The sequence below is a fragment of the Bacillus rossius genome (genome assembly GCF_032445375.1).
Source record: "Bacillus rossius redtenbacheri isolate Brsri chromosome 9 unlocalized genomic scaffold, Brsri_v3 Brsri_v3_scf9_2, whole genome shotgun sequence".
Classification (NCBI taxonomy): domain Eukaryota; kingdom Metazoa; phylum Arthropoda; class Insecta; order Phasmatodea; family Bacillidae; genus Bacillus; species Bacillus rossius.
In genome coordinates this window covers 5,633,883-5,657,584 of record NW_026962013.1, presented here as the reverse complement: position 1 = coordinate 5,657,584, position 23,702 = coordinate 5,633,883, and the positions used below count along the sequence as shown (strand labels likewise).

At 45.4% G+C, this 23,702-nt stretch overlaps 1 protein-coding gene across 1 annotated transcript in view; it reads left to right on the top strand.

Annotated features, from left to right (window-relative positions):
• The window catches only part of LOC134543058 (calpain-1 catalytic subunit-like), a 177,480-nt gene that overhangs the window by 15,437 nt on the left and 138,341 nt on the right, over positions 1-23,702 (top strand). The window lies entirely within an intron of this gene.

Genomic DNA, 23,702 nt, shown 5'->3' with positions numbered 1-23,702 from the left:
ACTCTGCACTCTCTGTGCTCTTTGTTCGTAGCTCAGCGGTCTGCGTTCGGTACGCTCTTCACTCTGTGTTCTGTGCTCTGTGATCTACGCTCTTCGCGCCAAGCTCTTCGATCTGCACACTGTGCTATGTGCTCTGCGCTGGAGGCAGGCAGGCGGGCCGGGGGCTCGCTGAGACATGGCCGACATGCGATGGACGAGCAGGGTTGGAGAGGGGGGTGGGGGAGGGCCGTGGTTTATGCGACAGCCGCGCGCACTTACGTCGCCTCAAGTCGCCCGGGCGGAGGGATCCGTCACGACGCAGGCGCCGGGCGTTGCGCCGCCAGACCTCTGCGGCGTCTGTGTCACCGTGGCCCGGGTCCGGCCAAAATTATCCACAAAGATAATATCGATTTAAGTAATTCTAAAAATATTTTTAAAACATACAAAATTAAAAAAAATATATATATTTCAAAGCAGTCATAAGGAGTGCCGACAGAAGTGAAAACGTTTTCGCAATTTTTTTAGAAAAAATATTATCACAAAACAAATTTGTTTCATCACGTTAGTAAAATAACTCCTACATTACTATAAAATACGCATTGCATGGTAATTGAAGGTAATAAAAAATAAATAATGATGTTCTTAATTTTTAGGTTATATTGCTACAAAGACTCCGTTTTCTTCGTTATTCAAACTATGTATCTATATGAGAATATTAATATATTTTATACTCACTTTTTACTACACAGTAATCGTATACTTAAGATTTAAAAGTGCTATATGTTATACTAATAGGAACAGATATAGTGTTATCGTTAACACGTCACGTGACCATGTCGATGATGACTTACATGAAGTTACTCCCTATCCAAACCTTCCCATAGAAGTTTTCACTTCAGAAACGTCCCTGTCGGCACAGCCTACAGGCTCAGATTTCAAAGTATCCATTGCTCCCGGGACATTCTGGAAAATTCTCGACTATTCTAGAACATTTTGAGAAATAAACGTTCCTAGATAACCTCCTATATGGTCTCCAATATAAAAAAATTGTTCTCATATTACATGCAGCAACAATTTTTCGAATGTTTTTTTTTTTTAATCCAATGCATTCAGCATTGAATAACTCAGAATGAATTTCATGCTATGACTACTAAAATATTAATGAATTTTTTGACCTTTAAATAATTTATTACGTCCATTGGACTAACATGTGGTCGTATAAGAATTATTTTTTTTTACCAAGTTTCAAGATAATCTTTAGCGGGTTTACAATAAGTTAAAAAGTAAATATTCTACTTACTGTTCGTTTAGATTCCTGAGATATTCGTATGACTAGCGACAAAAAAAATTCGCGGTTCAATGACCTCTAGGATAGCCTCCATTATCCTCGGCACTTCTCAAGTAAACACGCGTGTTCATTGGTTACTATAAATTGTGAGTCGTCTCCACTGGGTAGCTTGTGATCCGACTTCTTCTTTGGTCGCTAGTCTCTCATTGGCCCAGAGAGCTCCAGTTAAACCGAGAGCCAACAGCAGAACCAGCAGAAATGTACACATGTTTGAATTTCAGCCTATCACTAAATGAATCCGCGAACTTTTCCGGCCTCTACTCATCTGAAAAGGAAAGTTAGTAATGAAGGATGTGTTAGTGGTTGTGCTGGAGCAACTCGCTCACGAGGGGCTGGGCTGCTGGCCTGGGTCTCGGCTACTCCTGGACGGAGCGGGCCTGGCACTCGTCTGGTCAGCTCGGTAACGGTGCAGGCCGCGGACAGCTAGTGGACGCCGGCGGGCCCCCTCCCTGACCCCTCTCCCGGGTCGGCGGAGGTCACCGGGTCGTGTATCCGCTGCCCCGCAGGTGCGGCCGACCCCAAGCTCTCTCTGTCTCGCTCTTCCGCCCCGGCTCGAAACGCCTCTCGCACGGCCAGTTGCGCCGTCAGAGCTCCGACTAATCCGACAGTCTTCTACACCCGGGTTAAAGTCACCTGTTCATTCTCTGATGCTTAGAGACCGGAAAAATTCGCAGGATTCGTTTCGCGATGTGCTGAAATGCAAACAATTGTATTGTTATGCAACTTCTGCCATTGGTTCACTGTTGACCTGGAGGACTGTGGGCCAATTATAGACCCTCTGTCAAAGCAGTATCGAATCACGAGTCTCCCAATTGAGACGCCTCACAAGTCAACATCCGATGAACAGGCGACGTTTGCCCGAGTATGCACAGGATCGCTGAGTCTATCCTGGAGCTCAATGAATACGCGAATTTTTCCAGTCCCTACTGATGCTCTCTCGTTGAGACGTATGAACTGGGTTGTGCTTGTTTCGGTTGCTTCTTTGGTTGATGGCTTGTCACTGGTCAATAGACCTCCAAGTGATCTGTGAGTCAATAGCAGAGGAAACTCGAAGGTATAAGTTTTTTGCATCTTAGCTTGTCGCGAAATGAATCCCGCGAAAACTTTCCGGTCTCTACTTATAGCTTTTTCTTTTCAACCAACTGGTGTGTTGAAGTGACGTGTACTGCTCTTCGACCGGGATTCTCTGTGGCTGGTCTTCGCCTCGTCTGATGGGGGGGGGGGGGGGGGGACTGAAGTTTTGCCCCTTGGAAGGGCAGCCCTTCAGGATTTTCTGACAGTGGTTAGTTTGTAAAGTGACCTAACCTAACCTAACCTAAACTAACCACTGTCAGAAAAATCCTGAAGGGCTGCCCATCCAAGGGGCAACAATTCAGACAACCTTTCTAAAACACTACTGTCACAAAAATCTTGATGGGCTGCCCTTCCAAGGGACAAGTTTTCAGGATTATTTAAACACTTAAAGAAACATGTTTTCAGAAATCGGATGGGCTGCCCTTCTAGTCGCCGTAAACAAACCATTGCCAGAAAAATCCTGAAGGGCTGCCCTTCCGAGGGGCAACAATTCAGCTCCCCCGTCTAGGGCGCCGCCCGCCAGGGAGCGCTGGTCTCTGAAGAGCCCTCGAAGGCGCGTCCATTAGCTCACGGCGCGTGCGCCTCTCTCCCGGACATGTCGTCCAGACGAGGCCTGGCTCCAGTTCAGTGACCTGCGCGGGGTGCTCCAGAGACAGCTGTCTCTCATGGATAGAGACCGGAAAAATTCGCGGATTCGTTTCGAGACAGGCTGGAATCCAAACTCGTTTAGCTTAATGCTGCGTCAGTGATTGGACCGCAATTTACCTGAAGGACTCTGAGACAATGGCAAACACTCAACAAATCAAGTATCGAATCATAAGAACCGCAGTAAACAGGTGTCCCGAGTCGGTAGCCAATGGCCAGGCGATAGTTGCCCGAGTACATAGGGAATCGTGGAGTCTATCCTAGTGGTCATTGAAACCGCGAATTTTTCCAGTCCCTGCTCATGGAAAAATTCATAACATTCGTCCAAACTTGGAGTGAATCGTTGATTTGTACAGATGATTCCAAATATTTTCATGCTTATTCTTATCACCGCCTTAGAGCTGCGCCCTGGTCGCAGGGACTGAAAAAATTCGCGGGGTTCAGCGAACTCCAGGATAGACTCCTCAGTTCTGTGTACACTCGGGCAAATAGCACCTGTTCATTGGCTACCGACTGGTGGAATTTCTCAACTTGTTAATCTGTGATTGGGATGATTCTTTAATTGAGGCTTTCTCATTGTCCACGAGCATTCCCTACAAAATGTGAGCCAATATCAGTATTAGTTTGGAGGTAAACTTAGAGACCGGAAAAATTCACGAATTAATTTCGTGATAGGCTGAAATTCAAACATGTGTACAATTCTGCTGGTTTCTGCTATTTGATCGCGGTTCAACTGGAGCTCTCTGGGCCAATGAGAGACTATCGACCAAAGAAGAAGTCGAATCACAAGCTACCCAGTGGAGCCGACTCACAATTTAGTAACCAATGAACACGCGTGTTTACTTGAGAAGTGCAGAGGATAATGGAGGCTATATCCTAGAGGTCATTGAATCTGCGAATTTTTTTTTCCGGTCCCTAGCTCATTATCGAGGCCGTGTCGATCGAGCGGAGTAGCGTGAGAAGTGAAGGCTGTGTTGATGTGGAGGAGGGGTTATAGGAGCGGGAGGAGAAGGCCAGCCTGTTACGACACTCCAGCCAGCAGCGGGCCGTCAGGTGTAGAAGGTCCAGCCGCTACAACCGTTACCTCACACTCCCACTCGCTCGCGTCCACTGGATCCTCTGCGCAGGCGCAGACTTCCCCGCTCGGGCACGCCTCCGTCACGTCTATCGACACACGCGCATCTGCTGGTCGTTGAATTGGCAGAGACCTGAAAAATTCGCGTGTTCATTTCGCGATAGGCTAGAATCCAAATACATTTGCCTTTTATGTTGCTTCAGTGATTGGGGACACAGTTTATCTGAAGGACTCTGGACCAATGAAAAACGTCCGACGAAAGAAGTATCGAATCACAAGCTTCCCAGTTAACACGTGTCACGAGTCAGTAGCCAATCAGCAGGTGTAATCTGCAAAAGTACATAGAGGATCATGAAGTCTATCCTAGAGGTCATTGAAAACGCGAATTTTTTCCGGTCCCTACTGATGCAGCAAAAGGGCAAAAGTTTTTGGATTCTAAACTATCACGAAATGAATCCGTGAATTTTTCCGGTCTCTAACAATATGGTAAGTGCTTTACCACGGCGACATAAGACACTTTGTCAAAAAAAAAATTTTTCAAGAGAGTGTTTTATAGAATATTAAATAGTGCCTGACTTATATACTCAAATAGTTCCACCCATCGTACATCTTAAGTGTTGTATGCCGCTGGATAGAACGTCAAGTTTATGGTCAGAAGTGCATATTGCCCAGAAATGGACATAGTGTCTTGTGCCTCCTAGGTACAGAATGATAATCACAGGGTTCCGTCGGACTCAGAATTGTTTGGTACGAACTCACATTTTGGTGGGGGAGGGTGGGGGGTTGGGGGAGAACATTTTCAGCAAAGCGGTTGCTATTACAATCGGAAGCACAACTTGTTGCGTGTTGATGTTTTTCGTATCCGGTCCATGACTCGTAGGAGTATAAGAGCACGAAGAGCAATTTTTTTTTTGTTTTAACCTTCAACAGTTTAGGTGAACGCGAGCCGAGAGGCAACGAAAATTCGGGGTTTTCCGGGTACCGCAATCGAGGCGACTGGCTGCCTATTAGCCGTGATTTAGCCGGCGAGTATTAATTGGCGTAATGGCTCGGCTGTGCCTTCAACAACAGTTCAGTCCCAATGTTTCCTGATCCTTCTTTTTCTTCTTCTTTTTCCCTCCTGTATCTCGCCGAATCTATTTAATCGGGGGTTCGGTCCAGCGTGCAGCTGTGTCAGCCTATCACGTGAGAGGAAATAACACACCAGGAGATACGCCACGCCCACAACCTCTGCGCAGAAAACACGTTTTACAACAGCTTTCCGAATCATGTTGATGTATTGCTGTTTAAATGGCCCATTTTCGTGCCTGGGCTACGCGTAGGAAAAAGAATATGTTTGTACACTTACGAAAGATTCTTTTGGCAACCATTTGCCAAGAAATATTTTTTTAACTTTACAAGAAATGTTTTGTAACTTTGTACATCACGTGTCCATGGTTATTTCTGCATATACGAAATGCGATTTTTGAGATAATACTGATTATTTCTTACCAAAATGGCGCATACTTTTATATTTTAAAAGAATTTTCATTCAAGCATAGTTTTTTTAAACCAAGGAAAATTTACTCGAATATTCAATAATATGACTTTATTTTGTTTTACCTTGCCTATTAGTAAGCGCGGTTAATACTGGAAAGCTATTCAGGGAACGGTTTACTAACATCTTTAACGATTGGAGGTAGCTAATGGGGCAACACAAAGCATAAATACCCAGGTAAGAATCCAAACCCAGTATTACTGCCAGCACTATTTTGTAGTGACGTAGTTGTATGTTGAGAGTATTATTACAGTTGTAGTCATCACTGAAAATTAATTAAGTACAAAACGCCATTGACTTCATAGGATAAATTATATGTACTAGCCAGTGAATGTTTGCATCCATTAAAAAAAAAAAGTCATGCTATAACGAATGTTAAAGAAGAGCATTTTTATATGGCTCCAAAAAAAAAAATACTGTTGGAACCATATGGCGTGCATCTGTTCCTATCTTCTCCCCTTACATCGTCTGCTCCGTTAAAAAAAAAAAAGCGGACACTGGGAAAATGACGTAATCCCTGAAGGTCATCGAACACATCACGAAATGTTCTTTTTTGCGTATTTGGACACGCTGGGCGCTGGTCGGTCGCGCGGAGTGATACATCTGCAGCGGCGCGGCGGTGTAGGTATGCCAGTTCGCCGTCTTGTCACAGATGTTGGGAACAGCTCGTGGGCTGTGATGTCATAATTGGCTCGAACCCAGGCCGTGGGTAGCCACACAGCGCGACAGGGGCTCCGTCATAACTCATCGACACACAAGATAGCATTTATTTGCTACGTTACGCCTGTTCTTAAGTTATGTGCTTATAACTTGAGATAGTTCTGAGTTACGTGGTTCGCCGTTGTGTGTTATTATGTATTATATATGTACAGTATATAGAAATTATAAATGTACTATATATTTTATTCTATTATATTTTAATTATGTATTTTTAATCTTATAATTAGGTGATTGATATTGAATACTGGTCCATATCATTAAAAAAAAATTATTTATTGAAAATATTAGTGATAGAAATTTTGTTTATAATCTTTATCAAGTGTAGTCTTAAGTGTATTTAAATAACTGAAGTTTGTGTTCCTGCATGTATATATTTTTTATAGTTTAAATTATTACATTATAATTTAATAAGTAATTATAATTAATATATTATAATAAACTTCAGTAATTTTATTGATTTTCATTAGAATTTTAAATTTATATTGATTATTTTAATTTTATACATGTATTTTACATTAATTATTTGCATGCAAAATTCGAGAATTTTTTCAGTACGCCAAGTAAGTACTATAACTTCTAGCGCGCATTCAATTTATTTGTTACTCTCCAGTCTAGTTCTGGGATTATGGAAAAGGGTTGAGGGGGTTATAGATAGAGACCGGAAAAATTCGCGGATTCATTTCGTGATAGGCTGAAATTCAAACATGTGTATAATTCTGCTGGTTCTGCTATTGGCTCGCGGTTTAACTGGTGCTCTCTGGGCCAATGAGAGACTATCGACCAAAGAAGCGTCGAATCACAAGCTACCCAGTTTAGACGACTCACAATTTAGCAACCGATGAACACGCGTGTTTACTTGAGAAGTGCAGAGGATAATGGAGGCTATCCTAGAGGTCACTGAATCCGCGAATTTTTCCGGTCCCTATTGATAGGTGTGTTAGGGGAGGATGGAAGGGAGTGGTGAGGGGTGAACAACCAGCTCGTTCGCAGCGTCCAAGGGGGCGGAACGCGCCGCGCCTGGCTCGCAACTAGCGGGGCTCCTAACTGTACCGCGAGCAGTCCGCGGTCTGTGGGCTCCACGCGTCCCTACCACGGCCTCCTACCACCACCACGTGGCCACGCTCTGCTCCGAGCGTGCGTGGAGCGTGAGTCCTCGCGCCGCGGTGCGTGGCCGACGACCATCCGGCTGAAACCACTTTATTACTAGGGGCAGGCATTTTTCGCGAAAAGATCTGAACACTCATTAGACTGCAACAAGGTATACCCGCACCTGGGGGTTTCTTCCTTGTGATTGGCGGCCGTCTGCGAGAGAAGTCGTTGCCCTGTTTGACAGAGCCATCCAGGACGCGTTTACTACCGCACTGAATCACTGTGATCGGTGTTGCTACAGTCGAGTTGTACCTCGGAGAAACTCACCCAATCACGAAACACAGACTGTGCTACAGGGTTTTAACTTTCATCTAGTCTCAAAATCTTTTCACGAAATCTGCATGGCCCTACTTATTACTAGAGACCGGAAAAATTCGCGGATTCAATGACCTCTAGGATAGCCTCCAACACGCGTGTTCATTGGTTACTAAATTGTGAGTCGTCTCCACTGGGTGGCTTGTGATTCGACGCTTCTTTGGTCGATAGTCTCTCATTGGCCCAGAAAGCTCAAGTTGAACTGCGAGCCAATAGCAGAACCAGCAGAATTATACACATGTTTGAATTTCAGCGTATCACGAAATGATTCCGCGAATTTTTTCGGTCTCTAGACATTAATGAAAGTGCGGCAAAGTAAAGATAACATAGGTTGAAGGACAGAGTTCATAGTGAGGAATTATAAACAAAATTCTAGTTGTATTTTTAAGACCATAAATTAATATCTGTTGACAGTATTATTACAGTTAGGTTCAGCCTGGCAAAAAAAAAAAATTCAATTCCTAACAACAATTATTTTACACGAGAAACTATTCGTAGCAGTCAATCACTGTTTTTAACATTTTTAACTGTTTTTTATATTAAATTATATAAATATTGTTTATGAAAACAGTTCAAACCAAGTTGGTGTCTTAATTAAGACTCCTTAGAAAAAAATACACATCAGATGCTGCTCTTGATGAAATACACCAGAAAAATGTTTAAAATTATCATTGAAATTTTTGATAAACATATTACAATGTTTAAGTTTGCATCACAAAGTTGTATATAACAGACTCGGAAACTAATGTACCTAATTATTTTATTTACAAGGCCGGACATAAGTGTCAAACGGTAGGTATGCTGACATTTACAAAGTTAGTTGGGTGATCTGCAAGTCATTCTTAACTAGTGTGGAAATGTTCATGTTTTTATTTAAAAAAAATGATGTTCAGATGTTTGTACTAACGTTCTTTGGAGTACACGCCGCTCTCTTCCCCCCTCCCTCTTGCACCCAGCATGATTTCCCAGCCATTAGGGAACAACGACCAGTTCGCGTGTCGCCAGCCGACGTGTTCCTGCGCACTGTACGTAATTACACCGACCCTAGAGCACCCTCGTTAGAAGACAGCTTATCGTTGGGAAGGGGGGCGGGGGAGGGGTAAGTACTGCGGCATGAGTGGGAACCAGGTTAGACAAACAAATCTTTATTTTGATATTTAAATCCCTCCTCCCCCCCAGTAAAAAAAGAAAACACGTTGGTGACCATTGCGGCTTGCGTCGCTCTGCCCATAAGTAGGGGCAGGCATTTTTTCGTGAATGAATCTGGACGCCCATTAGACTGCAACATGGTGTATAACCGCACCCACGGGGTTTCTTCCTTGTGATTGGCGGCCGTCTGCGAGAAAAGCCGTTTCCTTGTTTGACCCGAGCCGCTCAGGACGCGTTTGAATCCGAACTGAATCACTGTGATTGGTGTGCTAAAGGTATACATGTACCCAATCAAGAAACACAGACGATGCTACAGTGTTTTAACCTTCAGCTGGTCTCGGAATCTTCCACTTTTTTTTATGGGGGTTTCCATTTGCTTTGAGCCCTTCTGTGGTCCAATCACTGAAACAACAAATATGTAAACGTGTTTGGATTCTAGTAGGTACATCGCGAAATGAATCAGCGAAGTTTTCCGTACAGCGTGTGTTTATCGCTAAACGACTTGTGCGTTGGTTTGCGCTGGTTGCGTTGATTTGCTTTGATTTGCGTTGGTTTGCGTTGGTTGCGTCGGTTGCGTCGGTTGCGTTGTTTTGCGCTGGGTTGCGTTGGTTTGCGTTGGTTTGCGTTTTTTTTTTTTTTGCTTTGGTTTGCGTTGGGTTGCGTTGGTTGCGATGGTTTGCGTTTTTTTGCTTTGGTTTGCGTTGGGTTGCGTTGGTTTTCGTTGGTTTGATTTGGTTTGCGTTGGTTTGCGTTGTTTTGCGTTAGTTGCGTTTATTTTTTTTTTTTTTTTCGCGACGCGGCGCTGCTCGGCGCGGGTCCGCCAGCCCGACTGCGCCTCTGTACGCCGCCCGCTCTGCGTCCCGCGGCACGTGTCCCCAACAATGGCGGGCCCCGCCCCTCACGCCCCCGGCCCACACCTCGTGGTCCGTGTGTCCGGAGTGGGCGGGGCAGCCGCAGGGGGAAGAGAGAGAGCGTGTGCGTCTACTTACTTATGCACGCGCGTCAGAAGTTCTGCCTACTTGGCGTGATAGAAGAAAAAAAACAACTTAAATTTGGCATGCAAATAATTAATAGAAATTAAAAAAAAAAATAGGACTGGAATGATATCATAAATAAGACTGGTAAAGTACGAAGTCAAACAAACTAATTTTTTTAAGTGTATAGGCTACTCGGCCAGGAGACTACTAAACCTTCCACAGTCACTCCCTGGCGGCGACAGTGGAAGCTTACAAACAACCTGACATGGTTATATACACGGGAACATAACCTCACTTATATAAATACACTTGAAAAAGTTTATAAAAAAATTTATAGCGCTAATGTTCAAAGTAAATAATTGTTTCATAATTATATGGATTAGTTTACAATATCAATAACATAAATTATATGAATTGAAAGGATGTTTTATTTTTAATTTGTATGTAGCCCCCCTTTTTTGTTCATCCTGGGAAATTTCGTTGAATGGTGCGCGCGCATCGTAAACATTTACTCCCTATATTATTTTTTCATAACACGCCTAAATGAGATAGGTTGTGCACCACGACAGACTTGTTCCATCTTCATTATTCGGTTATCTTCTTTACTCGCATCATCTGCATTTTATTTATGTCAGTGCAAAGACAGACTATTTTTTTTTTAAGACTGTTGCGAAGTGTATCCGCTAGTTATCCTGGTGTCTCTTCGAGCATAATGTTCGCAGGATTTCACGGCCATTGTCTGAAGTAGCTTGGCTTCTGGGTTGTAGCCGTGTCCTTGGCGAATAATTCACCAAAGTTTCGGTCGTCATTGCACCAGGTCTGTTTTAAAAGTAATCAAAAATAGCACGAATAAAATAAAAATAGAAATAGCTGAAAAAATGTGATTTTGATACGGTCTTAACTGTTTGATGTGAAATTACTGTCAATATGAAATTCACGTTGATTAGAGCCAGAGGATCAACCAAAGACATTGAGGTGAATGTTACCTACTACCTGATGATGGCGACTGCAATGTCGACCGAAACGCCGAGGTGAATTATTCGCCAAGGACACGGCTACAACCCAAGAAGCTTAGCTACGTCTGTTCGAGCAGCTGACGTTCCACTGACAGGGAGTTCCAGGAGTGTGATTGGGGGAAGTGTGGCCCACGCTACTGGCCAATAGCGGGGCCGCATCGACCGGAGGTGAGGTTTGCACCACGGACAGTTTGGCCGGGTTTATAGAAAACGCAAGAACGCAGAAACGCAAGAACGCAGGACGCGACAACCGCAAGAAATTCACAGTCGTTTATAAAAAAAAAAAACTCAAAGTCGCCGGCCATCGCCAACGTCAAAAAATAAAATTTCGGGAATAAGTCATGATTATTTTAAAAAATATTTGTTGTACTTATCGTACAGGCAGGGAAAATTTTGGATAAGCTGAACAAGAAATGCATCAGCTTCCTCCATTGCGCTGTATTCACTAGAAGAATGCCAGCCCCAAAACATAAATAAAGAAACACAAGCGTAACGATTACAATCGCAGAGCCTTCTAAATGCATTACACGACAGTTTCAGTTTTCCACATACTAAAGCAACCAGTATAGAAGAGGCCGAAACGCAAGGAGAAAACGCAAGAAGTATAGAAAGTTGAACAACTTCTGCGTTGCGTTCTTGCGTTATTTATAAACGTGCTGGTAGAAGAGTTAAGGTTGGACTTTTACCGTAGTTGCGTTTCTTGCGTTTCTGCGTTCTTGCGTTTTCTATAAACCCGGCCTAAATCTCTGGAAGCGAGGCCGGGACGACGATGGTAAATCAGACCGTAACTTTCCGCCTGCGACGCCGCGAAACGGGGGGTGTGATTCCTTCCGAAGGAAAATAATCGCGTCTTCCCTCCGTGGGAGGTGGCTGACGGGCGGGCGATCATGGCTGCACCCCGCCGAGGCTGGACGAGTGAAATACGAGGCGAGGTCTTTCCACGTGTGAGACCGGGTCTCGTTGCGGCGGCGAGGCGGCTTGCTCTCAGCTGGAGGGAGAGGGAGTTGCTTGTTAACGTTAATAGTCCACTAATTCATCTCGGCAGGGAGTCTGCATCCCACCTGCCCCCTCACCACTAGAACCCTCCAACCGCCCCCGCTGGTACACTCCGCGCGCGTCTCCGCACTTAACAAATCAAACCTCTGGGAGGCTACACCCTGTTCCCGACTCTCGACTCCAACTTTTGAGCCATGCAGAGCGTCAAAAAATCGGTCGCAACCCGTAGCCTCCCATAAAACTGTCCAACATCTTATTTGCTGACCGCTAAATGTACTCCTCCGGAATACAAAAATAGCCGTTTTAAAAGCCGATAAAAAAACCGAGCAAGTGATAACTAGAGACCGGAAAAATTCGCGATAGTCATTTCGTGATAGTCAAGTATCCAAAAACGTTTGCCCTTTTGCTGCATCAGTTATTGGGCCACAGTTTATCTGAATGATACTCGGCCAATGAGACACCTTTAACAAAAGCAGCATCCAATCACTAGCGTCCCAGTTAACAGGTGTCACAAGTCAGTAGCCAATGAGCAAATGTAATTTTCCCGCGAGCATAGAGGATCATGCAGTGTATCCTACAGGTCATTGAAATCGCGAATTTATCCGGTTTCTAGTTATACTTACGTAACATCGGTGGAGGGTCGCCCCGGCAGTTGCGCCGCCAAAGCCTACAGTCTCGCCCGCCGAGGCGTTTGGCCGCGGACGGTGAGAGGTTTGCGCCGTACCGACGGGCGAATGGGGCAATATTTCGTCCGTCTCCCTCCCCCCCCCTCCCTACTTCTGAACCCCACCGCCCGTGGTAATGGCGGCCCAGGCAGGCCTCTCGCAGATCGGCAGATAGCGGGTCGTGTTCCCTCCACCCCTCGCCGCCTGAGCATCACGGCCCGAGATAAACCCCTCCCCCTCCCTCCCATCCAACCAACCACCACTCTCTACGATCCTCAAGTTGAACGAGCTATCTCGCGGAGGATGTGGCAACGCCGCAGAACAGCCCAGGCCCGCGGCAACGCAGCTTTAGAGAAGGAGGGGGTGACGTAATAATCTAACGGGCATTTTGTGATATACTAAGAATTAAAATAATTAACACATTTTCGCACTGCATCTGCTGTTTAATCCGAAGGGGAATTTGGCCGATCAGTAGGGGCAGGCATTTTTTTCGCAAATAAATCTGGACGCCTATTAGACTGACTGCAACATGGTATACCCGCACCAGTTGTTTCCTTCCTTGTGATTGGCGGCCGTCTGCGAGAAACTCTGCTGCCTTATTTGACTGAGCCACTCAGGATGCGTTTGAATCCGAACTGAATCACCGTGATAGGTGGCTTAAAATATGCTCGTGCCTGAAAAAAATCTCACCCAATCAAGAAACACAGTCGATGCTAAAGTGTTTTAAACTTTCAGCTTTTTCAGTATTTTCCAACAAAGCAGTTATCTGAGACTAAGTAAGAATTTGCGCTTATTTGAGTGGGGAATTCTTCGTTTGCTAAGTCTGTAAATTTTTTGTATTTTCTAACAGTGAAGTTATCTGAGACTAAGGAAGAACTTTATTCTTTTTGAGGGGGAATCTTCGCTTGGTAAGTCTGTAAATTTACTGTATTTTCTAACAGTGCAGTTATCTGAGAGTAAGGAAGAACTTTCGCTTATTTGAGGGGGAATTCTTCGTTTGGTAAGTCTGTAAATTTACTGTATTTTAAAACAGTGTGGTTATATGAGACTAAGTAAGAATTTGTGCTTATTTGAGTGGGGAATTCTTCGTTTGGTAAGTCTGTAAATTTTCTGTATTTTCTAACAGTGGAGTTATCTGAGACTATAAGGAAGAACTTTCGCTTGTTTGAGGAGAAATTCCTAGTTTGGTAAGTCTGTCAATCTGCTGTGATGGATAGATACCGGAAAAATTCGCGGATTCATTTCGCGATACGCTAAAAATTCAAATACACATACCTTAAAGCTGCTTTTTTTTTATTGGTTCACTATTCATCTGGACGACTCTGGGCCAATGGGAACAGCTCAACCAAAGAAGTATCGTATCACAAGCAAACTAGTTCAGATGACTCACGAGTCAGCAGGCAATGAACGGGCGTTATTTTTACTGAGTATACCGAGGATTGTGTAGTCTAACCGCGAAGGTCATCGAAACGGCGAATTTTTCCAGTCCCTGGTGATGGATAAAGACCCGACAAATTCGCGGGTTCAATGACCTCCAGGATAGACTACAATATCCTCTACACACTCGGGCAAATGCCAACTGTTCATTGGCTGCTGACTTGTGAGTCGTCTCGACTGGGTGGCCTGTGATTCGACACTTCTATGAGTGAGGGTCTCTAATTGGCCCTCAGTCCTCCAGATTAACAGTGAACCAATGACAGAAGCAGCACTAAGGTATAATTATTTGAATTTTAGCATAACACGAAATGAACCCGCGAATTTTCCGGGTCTCTAGGTATTACTGTATTTTTCTAACAGTGAAGTTATCTGAGACTAAGAAAGAACTTTCGCTTGTTTGTGGAGAAATTCCTCGTTTATGGAAAGTCTGTATATCTGCTGTGACGGCTGACAGCGTAGGGCCAGCACCAGCCAAGTCTGTAGATCGGCTGTGACGGCTGACAGCGTAGGGCCAGCACCAGCCAAGTCTGTAGATCTGCTGTGACGGCTGACAGCGTAGGGCCAGCACCAGCCAAGTCTGTAGATCTGCTGTGACGGCTGACAGCGTAGGGCCAGCACCAGCCAAGTCTGTAGATCTGCTGTGACGGCTGACAGCGTAGGGCCAGCACCAGCCAAGTCTGTAGATCTGCTGTGACGGCTGACAGCGTAGGGCCAGCACCAGCCAAGTCTGTAGATCTGCTGTGACGGCTGACAGCGTAGGGCCAGCACCAGCCAAGTCTGTAGATCTGCTGTGACGGCTGACAGCGTAGGGCCAGCACCAGCCAAGTCTGTAGATCTGCTGTGACGGCTGACAGCGTAGGGCCAGCACCAGCCAAGTCTGTAGATCTGCTGTGACGGCTGACAGCGTAGGGCCAGCACCAGCCAAGTCTGTAGATCTGCTGTGACGGCTGACAGCGTAGGGCCAGCACCAGCCAAGTCTGTAGATCTGCTGTGACGGCTGACAGCGTAGGGCCAGCACCAGCCAAGTCTGTAGATCTGCTGTGACGGCTGACAGCGTAGGGCCAGCACCAGCCAAGTCTGTAGATCTGCTGTGACGGCTGACAGCGTAGGGCCAGCACCAGCCAAGTCTGTAGATCTGCTGTGACGGCTGACAGCGTAGTGCCAGCACCAGGCGTCGACCTGTGAGTCCGCGAGCTGCCCCAGCCGACGGGAGACTCCGGAGGCGAGGCCCGACGACGGGGGTAGAGAGGTCTCCGCGCGGCCCACGCGCACCTGGGCCCCGGCCAAGTTCCTCCCCGGAGGGTCATCGCCCCAGCGACCAGGGCTCGCCTCAGGGGCCGAAAGGGGGCGACCCACCGGGACACCGGCCTCCTCCGGCCCACTCGTGGTGGTTGTCGTTCAGGGGAAGAGACGTCCCGGCGAAAAGGATTCCGACGACCAGGTTTAAAGTTAAAAAACACTGTAAGCATAATCCGTGTCTCGTGATTGGGAGAGTTTCCTTTCCGATTCATGTCGATCGTTTCGTAACCGATCAGCTAGGGGCATGCATATTTCGCGTAAAGTTTCTGAGACCAGCTGGAAGTTAGAAAACAATGCATCATCGTTTGTGTGTCATGATTGGGTGGGTTTCTTTTAGGTACATGTTAATTGGTAAACCAACTATCAAAGCTATTCAGCGCGCAAGCAAAAGCGTCCCGAGTGGCTCGGTCAAACAAGGCGACGACTTCTCTTGCAGACGGCCGCCGATCACAAGGGAGAAACCGCTGTTGCGGGTTTAACGTGTTGCCGTCTAATAGGGGTGCAGATTTTTTTCGCGAAATATGCCTGGATCCTGCGGTGGGAATCCTAACATCGTTGCACGGGTCACGTGGTCGAACTTAACGATGCCAACGCGACACATACGACCAGATGTTGGAGACCTCCCTCCCTCGCGAGTGCTGGCCTGCGAGTGGCGGAGCGCCCCGGACTGTCGCAAGCACGCAGCAGCCTCGGCGACGGAGCCCCGGGTGCGTGAAGGACGCGGCATTGCGCCATCCACAGTCACGCCAGGCCGCTTCCGTCAGGGGCCGAGGTGTCCTCCGGCGCTCCCGTATCACCCACGTTATCACCAAGCGGTAGAGACCGGAAAAATTCGCGGATTCATTTCGTGATAGGCTGAAATTCAAAAATGTGTATAATTCTGCTGGTTCTGCTATTGGTTCGCAGTTTAACTGGAGCTCTCTGGGCCAATGAGAGACCATCGACCAAAGAAGGAGTCCAACTCTTTGTGCTAACAGTTTTATCTTACCATCTTTCCCGAAAACAGTTGCTTCAGTTTTGTGAAAAGTGACTGTATTTTCGTGATCCGTGATTCTCGCAACAGATAACAGATTTGTTCTCAATTCTTTTTTTTACTAACAGTGTATCATTTAGTTTTACCGACCTGTTTACTTTCCCATCCGTAGTAGTAATTTCAGCAGTTCCTTTTGCAACAATTTCAGTCTCCGCACTGCTAGCTAACAAAACATTTACATTTGTTGATGTCATATTTAGAAACGCTGCTTCATTATAACACATGTGAGACGTGCAACCACTATCCAGACACCATCGATCATCGCTTGATGTAATCTTCCTACCCAGTGGAGACGACTGACAATTTAGTAACCAATGAACACGCGTGTTTACTTGAGAAGTACAGAGGATAATGGAGGCTATCCTAGAGGTCATTTAATTCGCGAGTTTTTCCGGTCCGTAACTACTATAATACAAATAATACCTACGTATAGGGCCAGGCATTTTTCGAGAAATAATCTGGACGCCTATCAGACTACAACAAGGTATACCCGCAGCAGCGGTTTCTTCCTTGTGATTGGCGGCCATCTGCGAGAAATATCGTCTCCTTATTTGACCGAGCCACTCAAGGACGCGTTTGAATCCGAATTGAATCACTGTGATTGGTGTGCCAAAAGTATACATGTACCTGAAAGAATCTCACCCAATCGAGAAACACAGACGTTGCTAAAGTGTTTTTAACTTTCAGCTGGTCTCGGAATCTTTTCGCGGGATATGCATGCCCCTAGACATTTGTTTGGACTACCTCCAGGGGGGCGTGTCGGAAGAACTGCGGACCAATCGAAAACAGCCCAACAAAAAAAAGGGGGGGGGGGGGGGGTTGTTTGTAAAGTCGGTTTACGGACGACAAATTTACGTGATAACGTCATAAGAAAACATTGATGAAAAATTGCATACTTTTCAATTTCCAAATATTTATTACAGTTTTTTTTTGCAAATTTAATTTAAATAATTTGTTTAAATATAATCACGAACAATTAGTAAAAAGCCCGCCTTAACCTGTTCGAAATTATAGAAAATTTTCTCGCACGGTGGTTGGCCGGTTCTTGCACGCTCGGCTCAGGCGGAAAGTGAAACATTTTTTCGTGCGTGCAGCCGGCGTTCGTAGATTTATAAGGGACCGGAAGAATTCGCGGATTCAATGACCTCTAGGATAGCCTCTATTATCCTCTGCACTTCTCAAGTAAACACGCGTGTTCATTGGTTACTAAATTGTGAGTCGTCTCCACTGGGGTAGCTTGTGATTCGACGCTTCTTTGGTCGATAGTCACTCATTGGCCCAGAGAGCTCCAGTTAAACCGCGAGCCAATAGCAGAACCAGCAGAATTATACACATGTTTGAATTTCAGCCTATCACGAAATGAGTACGCGAATTTTTCCGGTCTAGTTTTCACGTCAAAAAAAAAAAAAAGAAAGAAAACACGCGGGTGTTCGGAGTACGGGAGTCTGCTCGCCGTCAGCAGGTGCCGTCTGCCCTGGGACAGCCGGGTAGCGTGAAGGTGACTTATGGGCCCGTGGAGCGGCAAGTCAGAAGTCAGGGCCGGTCTGCCAAGGGGGAGTCTGCTCCGGGCTGGAGTGCCCTCGAGTTCACTGTTAGCAGAGCGGACCCGGAGCAGAGAGTGTTTGTCCTCCAGGAACCTCAACCGCCCACGCCACGTAGTCGCTCCCTAGGAACATTCTTCCTCTTCTTCTACAAACAATCCACCGACAACTGTTTACCGAATTTCAAAACTTGAAACGGGTAGTGAATTTCCGTGTGTGTTAAGTTAATTAGCTTGATGTGTACCTATGGTTAAATACTTTTTTTTTTTTTTTTTAAGCTTTGAAATAAATACGAAATACCGTGTAGTTTACATAATTATTAGAGACCTGAAAAATTCGCGGATTCATTTCATTTTATGCAAAAAATTCAAATCATTATACCTTAGTGCTGCTTCTGCCACTGGTTCACTGTTAACCTGGAGGACTGAGGGCCAATTAGAGACCCTCACTCGTAGAAGTGTCGAATCACAGGCCACCCAGTCGAGACGACTCACAAGTCAGCAGCCAATGAACAGGTGGCATTTTCCCGAGTGTGGAGAGGTTATTGGAGTCTATCCTGGAGGTCATTGACCCTGCGAATTTTTCAGGTCTCTAATAATTATCTATCTTTTTGAGTTTATATTCATACTAGCAGGAACCGGCACACGTTGTAATGCCAGTGTTTATTTATTTACCTATATTTATCTAGAATCTAAAAAGCGTTGCCCGGGCTGATATATTGTCCGCGAGTTAAAGAAAAATGGATAGCGCTATGTGATTGTGTGGGGAACGTAGAGAAATGACACAATTGCTGTTGTATGTCTATGACCTATGATTTTTCTGTTTACCCATGGCGATCGGTTGAACAGTATAGAAGTTGATGCGCTGCAGCGCCATTTAGCGGAGTGAAAAAAAAAATATTGCATAAAAACCTTCGCCATTAAAAAAAAAACGTTCGATGTGCCAACTTTCTGCTATTAGTTCGCGGTTTAACTGGAGCTCTCTGGGCCAACGAGAGACTATCGACCAAAGAAGCGTCGAATCACAAGCTACCCAGTGGAGACGACTCACAATTTAGTAACCAATGAACACGCGTTGTTTACTTGAGAAGTGCAGAGGATAATGGAGGCTATCCTAGAGGTCATTGAATCCGCGAATTTTTTCCCGTCCCTAGATACATTTTTGCACGAGAATGTTACACTTTGAAGGGGGGGAAAAAAAACTGGTGTATCCCTCCGACGGCATAGTTTGTAACCTCGGAGCATCGCCGCAAACGAATCCTGTGAAGGGGAAGTCGGACACGACCAGAGACGCACCTGCGCAGTTGTAAACTCGGCCTCGTGCCATTGTTTCCATTGGGGGGGGGGGGGGGGGGAGGCTCCCGGCAGGCGGAAGTGTGGCTGATGTCCCCCCCCCCCCCTCCTCATGCAGGACTTGTAGCTGCAACTGTTGTTCGCCCGCGGCTCTGCGCAGACGGCGGGAGTGCCGTGTTTGCCATCTCCTCCCCTCTCCTTCTTCCACGGTCCCTCCCCTCTTCTTCTTCCAGAGTCCCTTACCCTCCGCTTCCCTCTTCTAACTCAGGCCCGTCTTCACCGCCTGGGTGGGACCGCCGCTGTGTACCTGCCTACAGCGCGTTTCATCCACCACTCTGGAGTCTAGTCCGACGCCACAGTTCGCGACCGCCCCACTTACACGATCATATTACACAGCCACAATGAGTGCTAACTGGCAGCACGACGGGAAACGGCATAAGCCGCCCCCAAAAAGACCAGAGCTGACCAAACCAATGCGGACTAAAAGTCCAAGTGCCCCACCCCTTGCATAGTAGAACTTCTACCACGCCCCACTCTTCTTCCAGGACCATCCTTCTATTCCTGTAATCCACCTGCTTGTAATAATGCATGACCTTTGCATCCCGCATGTATGTGCCCAGGGTTTTCCCTCTGTCTATGGAGGTTTTACCTGGGCCCAACTTATCTAGTTTTAGTCTAGAATTAAGAGTGAGGGGAGTTAGTCATGGCGAGAACGTCTGCCATGGCTGGCCAATCCCCTCCTAGCACATGATGCACGTGACCTTTTCTGCATGGTTAAAAACCCGCATGTTTAGAGCGTATAGGGCTTGCCCTGAGACGCACTTAGAGTCGTCCCTACCTAGACCCCTCCCTTACACACTTAGTTTTAACTTAGTTTAGGAAAAAAAAACGCGTTTCATCCTTAGATTGCAGCAGGAATTCTCTCACTCTCTCGATCTCTCTCTCTCTCGCCAACGCACGAGTTATGCCGTTAGCTCTGTCCGTGTTCCGGTCAATGCGGTTTCAATGAAGCCATAAATAGAGACCGGGAAAAAAATTAAGAAAAATTAAAACAGTCGAGAATATAAATAGGTTTCGACAAAAAAAGAACCTTCCGTTTAATATGAAAATTAATCATGACGAAATAAAAAAAAAAAATATTTTAGCATTAAACTAAAATAACAAGCATTTAAATCATTTAAAATACCGGTTATTTCGCGTGAAATGTGGTTGTCAAACTAGAATGAGTAAACATTATTGATTCGTGAATTATATGATATGTGATCTGGAGATAAGATATCTTCAAGTTACCCTACTCAGGGATTACTTCTTTAAGAAAGAAGGTAATATAATTTTCAAGTCACGTAGGTTGGATATGTTGTCCGTGTTTCGGTGTGCTGTGTAGCCGAATACACGCCATACAGCGCAAACGTTGTACACGCAACTTTGTGATTTATTAATTAATATGTATATTTATCTGAAACATTGTGGTTTTGTAAAGTAAAATTAGAAAAATATAATTTTGGAAATACATTTTCCTGTTGTATTCAATCAAGAGCATCGTCTGTTAAATTTCATTTTGTATTTCTAAATATACGTTATTAATAGACGCCTTCTTAGATTCAGAAGATTTTGCTAACACATTTTTTTATATTTAATTTTTAAAATTTTGGCAAATAATTAATAAATGTCTTATTTTATAACACTGGCCGACTTCTACAAATAGTTTATCCTGTGAAAAAATAATTGGTGATAAGCGTTGAATTTTTTTCATGCCGTAATGACTACAACGCTAATATTATTAACAGTCACTATTTTTTGGGATGGCAAAAAATCAACGAAAATTAGAATTTAAAAAATGTAAAAACTCGTTTAATCATCGATTCTTAGGGACCGGAAAAATTCGCGGATTCAATGACCTCTAGGATAGCCTAGATTATCATCTGCACTTCTCAAGTAACCACGCGTGTTCATTGGCTACTAAATTGTGAGTCGTCTCCACTGGGTAGCTTGTGATTCGACGCTTCTTTGGTCTATAGTCTCTCATTGGCCCAGAGAGCTCCAGTTAAACCGCGAGGCAATAGCAGAACCAGCAGAATTATACACATGTTTGAATTTCAGCCTATCACGAAATGAATCCGCGAATTTTTCCTGTCTCTATCGATTGTACACAAAATAAGACTTGTATTGTTAGCAAGCCAAGTGCATGGTAACATGTTATTCCGGGAAAAGCCCGGCCTAGCCTCACCCCCTCCTCCTCCTAGAACTGAACCCGTGAGCGTATTCTAGGAGCACTACTTTGTTCTTGAACTTTCCACGCATATATTGGCATAATAGATGACCTTGGAGAATGTTTGGCCTTAGATGTTCCATTCTGCCTTATGAATGGTTAGAAACCATTCTATGGGCCATTACCGAGAATAACACATCCATTCTGAATCACCGCCGTGCCAGCAGCCAGAATAAAACTTTGTCAGTTTTGTTAAAATCCAAAATAAAAAAAGTGCATGGGTAAACGTGTTCGCTATTCGCTCTGTATTGCAATCTGAGTGTGAGACAGACCATAGTGGACGTCTCTGACTTCGCACGGTGGTAGCCAGGCCGGAGACACTGGAACAGGTTAAAGGTAAAACTTTATTTCATACAATAGAGTTTCCCTTTGGCTTTGTGAACTTTGTTTCGCGCCATCCGCCACAGATGGCAGCACCGTGGTTAAACGTTTACGTTCCATTCACGAAACTACTCCAACCGAATCCCGTAAACCGAGAGCTGAGATGCTACACCTCGAAAATAATTTTTGTTTGGTAGTTACGTTTTTCTAGCTTAATAAAATCTACCGTATAGGTACACGAGATTTCGAAAGAACTTTCCCCAACCTACCACGAAAAACGCTGGTTACAAATTATCTTCGCAAATTCACCTACTTTGGACATGAAGAATTCTTCTTGTCATATTAACAAAACATTCGAAAACTGGTCACGTCCACAGCAATAAATCTCTTCTTTTGTCCACCTGGGAGTTTTTTTTTTCAGAACGAAGCATACAAACTCGGAAGTCGAAATACGACGTGGTTTCTACGAAGATTCAGTTATTTGAAATTACGAAGAACTCCTTCGTTTGAGTTAAATTCCTCTTCGGAAAAGTCCGTACAGTCTGACAGTGTAAAAAGAAGCGCCGTCGCTGGTACTCGGAGCTGGTGGTGGAAATGAAACCCGAGTGTTATTCGCGCAGGCTGCCAACCTGCTACAGGAGAAACACAGCCGGGTTTGTTTCGAAACCCGGTACGTACTGTTGCCTGATGCCGACAGAACGCCCAGCCACGCCTAGCAAAGGCCGCCGACTTTCATCTCGCGTCGCCCCTGGCTGGAGGGACCACAGACAGACGGGTCGGCGCCCTCTGCTGGCGGCCAGGTCTGCGCGCGACCTGGTTCCCGCCGTCTCCGCTAGGCGCGCCCCTCTCTCTCCCTCTCTATTCCCCCCGCCATATCCGCCACCATCCGTCACAGCACGCAGACACGTCCTCGTCAACAAACGGCCACAGCAACCTCCAACAGGCGTCTCGGAAAAAAAAAAAAAATTGAAATCTGACTTATTTTAAGGCGCGTTATGAAAAAAAAATAATATGACGAGAGTGATTTTTTTTTTTTACAGCGCACGCGCAGTATACAACAAACATCGATAGATTGAAATAAATTCAATACATCTTTCAATTACGTAAGTGCAAATAAAATGCAGCTATGTCATTTTAAAATCACACACTTATTGAATACCGGTCCGTATAATTAAAGACATTTATTTATTGTTAATATTAGTGTTTCGAATTCTGTTCATAATTTTTTTCTAGTGAGTATATGTTCCCGTACGTATCATTTATTTGCAATATAAAATTTAACTCCCCCCCTCCTCGACTTATTCACCGAAACTGCTAGAACATTCGCGTCCTAGTCACGCCACTTTTTTTTTTTTTGCGACGGGGTTCTTGGGGACCTGCCGAACCATCGAGAGGTTGTGATAGGGGAGCTGCTGCGTGTAGCGGTATTGGGTTAAGTTGATATATTACGCGTGTTCAGTTTACATGTTAAGTTTATATACGATTGTTAAGTTTACACTGGCATGAAATACTGACTGCACTCGGAAACACCATCCTGGCCGTTTCTGTGCGTGAGGGCTGTACTATGGGGGAAGCGCAACTACGTGTTACAGTTAACCTGGTGCAGCTGGATTGCCGGGAATGAGGAAGGGCGAGAGGGAGGGGAATAGGGGGTGCGTCCACGCGTCCAGCCGAGGTGCCGGAGCACAGAGCCGTGACGTAGTCGCCGCGGCCGGACAAGCGGCCAGGGCAGGACGTTGCCCCGGCAGGTTGTTGTTGCGGCACCCGTGGCGGTCACGTGGGCAAGCCTGGCTGGTCACCCGGGGGGGGGGGGGGGTAAGCCCTCCCACGCACCGCCTGGACCGGTGATCGACCTTGGGACCTGC